This window comes from Magnolia sinica, chromosome 19, assembly GCF_029962835.1.
Source record: "Magnolia sinica isolate HGM2019 chromosome 19, MsV1, whole genome shotgun sequence".
Taxonomy (NCBI): Eukaryota; Viridiplantae; Streptophyta; class Magnoliopsida; order Magnoliales; family Magnoliaceae; genus Magnolia; species Magnolia sinica.
Window position 1 is genome coordinate 12875441 of NC_080591.1, and position 6936 is coordinate 12882376.

General features: G+C 38.9%; 1 non-coding gene across 1 annotated transcript; it reads right to left on the bottom strand.

Annotated features, from left to right (window-relative positions):
- Positions 1 to 5872: 5872 nt before the first annotated feature.
- On the bottom strand, positions 5873 to 5979 carry LOC131235867 (small nucleolar RNA R71). Its single transcript, XR_009166384.1, has one exon. It is a non-coding gene; the product is annotated as a small nucleolar RNA R71 (small nucleolar RNA).
- Positions 5980 to 6936: the final 957 nt, after the last annotated feature.

A 6936-nucleotide genomic window follows, 5' to 3' on the forward strand; every position in this document is an offset into this window, starting at 1 on the left:
CGTTGTTTTACACACTGCGGATTAACGGACATATACAATTGCACCGGTGTAGTGGGGGATGAAGGGTTTATTGGCTAATAAATAAAAGATCACATCATTGCACTATAAAATTGTGTATATACTTTGTAGGGTCGGAGGTCGGGAATGGATGACCCACCACACCTGTTGATGCAGTTTCTGGCTCACCCCTTGCTTTGCTTATACATGTTGAGACTCAAATTTTGCATAAAATTTTCCATTTATATCTTAATTTTATGAAAATGAATCCGCTTAATATTCTATTTTACTCATGTGTTGCAAGGTGAATTTAAGTGCTTGGATAGAAAAAGGGTGTTAAAAGCATGAATTTGATGATCAAAAATCACCAAGGCAAGGGATAGATCTTAGGAGACCAAGATTGAAGAATTCACATGCCAAAAATCCAAGAAAATCAAGTGAAGAATGAAGAAAATCGAAGATTTGAAGTGAAGAATCCTGAAATCGTCCTGAAAAAGTGTATTCTGAAGCTCTGAGGTCTATTTTAGAAAACTGCGTAACAGGAAATCTATTTTAAACAAGCTGTGCAGTGAGAAGTCTATTTTAGAAAACTGCATATATTTGAGGCGGTTTTTAGGGTTTTTCAACTTTGTACAAAAATTGGAGTTCCCTACTTATAAATAGGGCTTCCTAGGGCATTTCTAAGCATCATTAGAAGCATTCAAGAGCAAGATTTAGGGTTTTTAAAGGGTTTTTAATTTTATAAGTTATTTTTTTCTTTTTAAATCTTTTCTATTTACATTTATTTTTTTCTTGTTGTTTTCTTTCTTTATTCTAGTTATGTTTTTCTAAGTTCTCTTTAGCCCAAGTTAGAAGGGAAGCACATGAGTTTAATAATTCTTTAAGTTATGATAATTGATTGTTTTAACGATGAGAAGAATGGTGTATGCATGTTATCTATTATTTAGGTTTTGTTTTTTTATCCTCTTATGAGATCCATATGTTTCCATCATATGAGATTCACATTGATGGATAGGCTTATCTTAGATCAATCAGATTTCCTAGATAGGGGAGGTTCTCAACCTGTTATATTTCTTTGATTTTCATTATCTTATTGATATTGAGTTCTTAAAATCACTGACACTTGAGAATATATATCAATGGTGCAAATACATGATTTTCTAATCTTTTATATCATTTATTTAAAATATTTAAACTGTTTTATTTTCCGATTAGGCTGACCATAGTGCTCGGATCCTAGTTGTGTTGTCCAAGTCATCATGATTTTGGAACATTAACCTATGTGTGGAACTTTGAAGCTTGGGTGTTGTTTTAATTTAGTTGAATTACATCCATTTAAAAATCCCAAAATCAAATCATCAGATTAGTTTTTATTACGTAGTTTGTTTTGCATTTGATTTTTTCCTTCTCGCAATTCATCTCCTTATGGGATTAACCCTGTATTCACAGGATATTACTTACGAACCTCTGCACTTGGAGGCAAGCAATCAAGTTTTTGGCGCCGTTGCCGGGGAGAGACTGAGATAGATTAGATCTGTGCAAGATAGTTAAGGTAAGTTCTTTTCTAAGGTAAGTTCTCTTTTAAACCCTCCAAAATTTTTGTAGATTTTGTTTCTTTTTTTCTTTGAAAGTAAATTCAGTTGGGTCTTTCAAGCACTAACTATGACATAAGGTTGCCCTTCTTGGGATTTTATCACCCAAGTGCTATGGTTGTCCTACAGTTGCTGTTTGATGACAAAGATCATCCGCTGAATCTATTTTCCAGATTAGCATAGTTTAATTTCTACATTAGTTTTACTTTTATTGATTTATTTTTTATTTTCGCTTTTTGGACTGAACCATCATGGTCGGCCCTACCGCATGGGTTGTTGATTTATTTTTCTTTGTGGACCGAACCCTCATGGTCGGCCCTTCTGCCTGGGTTGTTGATTTATTTTGCTTTGTGGACTGAACCCTCATGGTCGGCCCTTCCGCCTAGGTTGTTGATTTATTTTGCTTTGTGGATTGAACCCTCGTGGTCGGCCCTGTCGCCTGGGTTGTTGGGTAAGTTTTTATTTTTATTTTAAGTATCATACTTGCTATTTGAATTATTGGTATTTGTTATGTGGTGTGGATGGTTTATGTCTTGTTGGAGTAGGGATCAAAACAATCGACTCTCTTCCAAAGGTGGACTAGTTCCAAGCCTTGATCATTCACTTAGAAGAGGCACTCAACATCACTTGGATTTGATGACAGACCCAGTTGATAATCCAAATCCAAATATGTTAGATCCAATGTAATATCCTGGATTTTCACTGTCTTGATTTCTATAAAAATCCTTAAATTTTTTTAATTAACTTATAATATCACTTAATGACCATTATCACTCAATGTTAGTTTATACAGGGGTGGTACCAGCAAAGAACTGCACCAGTCCGATTAATCAACCATAGGAAGCCCACGAATCTGCTCGATCACTTGAACACCAGGTGTAGCCCCATGATTTACTCACATAGGACCCAAATCTAACCAACCCATCGCTAACTAATCAAGACAATCATGACTAAATTAAAGATCTAACTGAAGCCAAGTCAGATAAGGCCTGGATCTTGATTAATAGACCAAATCAACCCCATTACTCTTTTAGCCTAAAACTGACGGTTTAAAGTAATATGACCAAATCTCCACTTCCACTGGTTATAAATAGGCCACACTATGAACATACTTAATCCAAACCCTAATCATTACCTACGAGAAATCTCAAAACCTAATTCATTTAAAAATTACCCCGATTTTCCGAACATGATCTAGATCGCTCGTTAGTGGGCCATTAGTTCTGAAACTATAAAATAATGTATGCCTCGCTAGGCTTGACGTCCATCATGGGAGTCAGACCTGGGTAATGTCTAGAACCGCTTAACTTGAGCCGAGGGACGAGTGCATGAGAAGTGCAAATACCCTAAAGGAAGAAGCTGAAACTTAAGTGAATTAGGTCGTCCACTCTTACGCAAAGTTGAGGATTTCAGACCGTCGATTTACGACCAAACTTTACATGTAGAATAAGGATATTTTCCTGCTCATATCCGTATAGCTGCGGCCTCGATTGACCATCGATGACCATTGAATAAACTTCTAATCATATCCGTCGATCGGCGCATCCAAATGGCAGGTCGATCATGTCCATACGTAGATCATCGTTAGGACTATCATACGGTGTATATCATTATGTATGCCCCATAGTGGGCCCTAGAGGCTAAAAAACCCACCTATAGGGCTAGTATAGTAAAAACCCAACACTTGGGGCCATTTGCACCAAATCTGGCATTATAAAAGGGGCTTCTTTTGGGCACCCCTCTCCCCATACGAATTTGCCCTGGAGAAGGGAAAGAGAGGAGAGAAAAGGGAGAAAGAAGAAAGGAAGAAGAGAGGAAGGGAGAGTGAAGAAGGGAGAGAAAGTGGGCCATAGTTGAAGGTGGGGCCTAAGGGAAGTCGATCCTTGCAACTCCTTCCTTCTTCCTCAAGAGATCCCACACCTACTACTCTAAATTCGAATTCCAACCAATTGGAGAGGTAAACACCTATCTTCTTGAGATCCTTTGTGTTGAGCTAGATGTTGCATGTAATCCTAACATGCAAAGTTCCTTTGACTCAGGATCTCTACGAATCCATCGCGAGTTTGACAACCCTAGATCGTTTCCTAGATCTCTCAACGATTCATAGGTGCGGACTATTGTTCTTAGGTAGCTTAGCACCAATTTTAATATGAATCTAATGATTTTGCTTGTTGGGTGATGTATTTGAAAAATCTAGAAAAACCTAGACAAGCCATTACACTTTAGATCCTCCCCCAAATCAATATGGAATGATGATGGAATGTTTGATGTTTCTCAACATGATTGGGTATGAAATTGATGATTGCTTGTATAATCCTTGCTCAATTCTTGTATGATGATTCCTCATAACATATTTGATGTATTAACCCTTGTGTATATTTTTGGTATCAGGAAATATATGAAATACTTGGTTTCCTCACTAAACTACACAACACACATGCACCTTTATTTTATAACATTGTTAGCTTTCGCATGTTTGAAAATTTTGAATTTTTTGTTAGGAAGTATGGGTGCATGATATCACTTATGCTAGTTGATAACCTTGTTTGTTGGCATGTCATGGATTACCATCAAAACCCTTGGGTTGGTCAGGAATCTGAGGAGAGAGACGGTGGTCCCATTGGTAGGACTACCTGAGGCTAAACCCATGAATTTGGGCGGGTGCATATGGGTGACAGTAGTTAGACTACATGGGTCGCTTGTACCTGATGTCGTCTATCACGTACTCACCTGAACTCATGCGGTCTAGTCTACTTACTGACCAACCATGTTTGTTAACCATGTCTGCTCACGCCTGAATAGAACCTGGGACACCCTTCGCCCACTAAGCCAATTGCTAATCGTTAGAAATTGATCCACTGTCTCGAGAGCTGGGCATGGTGGAATGGGACACTTTGCCCGTGCTGTCGGCCTACGCTGGAGTGACGAGCCTCCTCGTAGAGACCACGAACGATCCCTTTCCTAGCACTCCCCATGTGCTTGAAATCGGAGATGGGAAACCCGATGGGATCAATGATCGTGGGGTCTTGGCCTCGCGCATTGAGGGACCTTGGCCTCACAACTAGTTAAGAGCATTGATATTGTGGGGTGTACTAGATTCTCCAATCTGCTGGATGAACGAAATTAACTAAATACTCGGTTAACATTATTCATGCATTGCATTAGTTAGGTTTTGACGACTCAGCAGTTGAGGTCGCAATGAGGGAGTGCTGGTCATGTGCGATCGTTAGACGGAGTCGCTCGAGGGAGTGTTGCGGTGAGGTCATGCATCATATCATTTATCATACATATGCATTAACAAGATTAGTTAATGATTTAGAATGTCTGCCTTTCATTAAATTTATAGTATGATTGATGCCTGATGTAACTTAAGATTAATAACACCCACTGAGTTGATCACTCACTCCCACTTTAGGATGGGGTTTTAAAACACCAACCAGACTCTTTACTAGATGCAGGTGAGGCGGAGCTCGACGAGCCGAGTGAGGTGAGCAAGGATAGGGAAGAGGAGTTTCCCTGCTTCCAGACTTTCGACGGATCCTTTTAGTTTGAGTTCGGGCTATCGCGGGGTATGGACCAGGGCCATAGTCACTTTAGGTCATGTATGGGTGGACTAGTTCTCTATTTGGATGATTTTAGATTCGTGGTTTGGATATTTTTATATTTAGTAGCAATTGATACTGCTTCATGACGTACTTATGCTTCATGCCTTGCTAAATCCTCCATTGTTGATGAGATCATCCAAATGTAATTAAAATATGAAGCCCATTAGGTCACCCATGGCACTTGGGAATTCGGGAGCTGAGTTCTTACACGGCCACTGAAAACCTAGGGTGTTACATCCAACTATAAATCAAAATAGAGAAAATCAACCTAATCCTCCTCTTGAGGATGAAAATGAAGTTCATAGAAATGTGTTAAACCAACCACGGACTTTATGTGAACATCTACACCCTGAGAGATCAACTTTACCATCTTGCATAGTGTTCTCTGCTCACACAGGGAATATTAATTTTAAACCAGGTGTGATTCAATTAATTCCTAAATTTCATGGCTTAGATTCTGAAAGCCCCTACTTGCACCTCAAAGACTTTGAGGAAGTAATAGCAACGTTACAAGTAAACAATGGCAATAAGGATGTACTTAAGCTTAGGTTATTCTCATTTTCTCTAAAGGATCGGGCCAAAGCATGGCTCAACTCTCTAAGACCTAATACCATCACTATATGGCAAGCCTTAAGTAGAGAGTTTTTGAAAAAGTTCTTTTCCAAGCACAAAACAAATGCACTAAAACAAGAAATCATGTCATTCTCCCAAAAGAGGAGTGAATTATTTTTTCAAGCTTGGGAGCGCTTCAAAGACCTTCTAATTACTTGTCCACATTATGGTTATGAACCATGACACATGATTGATGCGTTCTGAAAGGGGCTTATCATGGATACCCGTCAGTTCATAAAGATGATGTGTGGTGGAACCTTTCTTGACAAGGATCACAATGAGGCTTAGAATTTTCTAGATATGTTAGCAGAGAATATGCAGACATGGGATGTCTCTGCTAAACTAGACCAAACCAGACCCATTCCTAGAGAAAAAGTGGGGATGTATGTCCTAAGAGAGGAAGACGACCTTAATGCAAAATTCGCTGCATTGGCTAGAAAGGTCAAAGCCTTGAAAATTAGGAAGGTTGATATGGTTAAAGTAAATACTTCCATAGGTAATTTTTGTAGCATTTATGGTGGTATAGACTATGACATAAAGGATTGTTTAATAATCTCAGTTGTGCAAAATATCACGCATGAGCATGAGCAGGCAAATGCTATAAATAACTACCAAAGGTCAGTTATGCAACCAATGAGAAACACGTATAATCCAAATTGGCGTAACCATCCTAATCATAGTTGGAGGAATGGACTACAAATTAATGCACCCAATGCACCTCAAATGCCTCCATAAAATAACTTCTTTGAGGCATCTAACAATGCACTATATGTGCCCCCGCCAAAGTGATCATCTGTGGAGGATGCATTGATCGCATTCATGAACTCTCAAGCTCAAATAAATCAGTATCTAATCCAATCAAATCAGAAATTAAAAATGGCCGTGGCTAGGATTGAGACTCAACTAAATGCTAGGAAAAAAGGCACTATTCCTTCTCAACCTGTGCCAAACCCTAGAAACACACATTTCATTGGAGATTCAAATCTAAGTGAGCTACATCATGAACAAGCTAAGGCCATCATTACCTTGAGAAGTGGGAAAGAGGTCGATAACAAGATAATGCAATCGGTAGAAATACCAGAGGATGAGCCACTATCTCAAGAAAATGATGAACCGGCTATAGTTCAAGA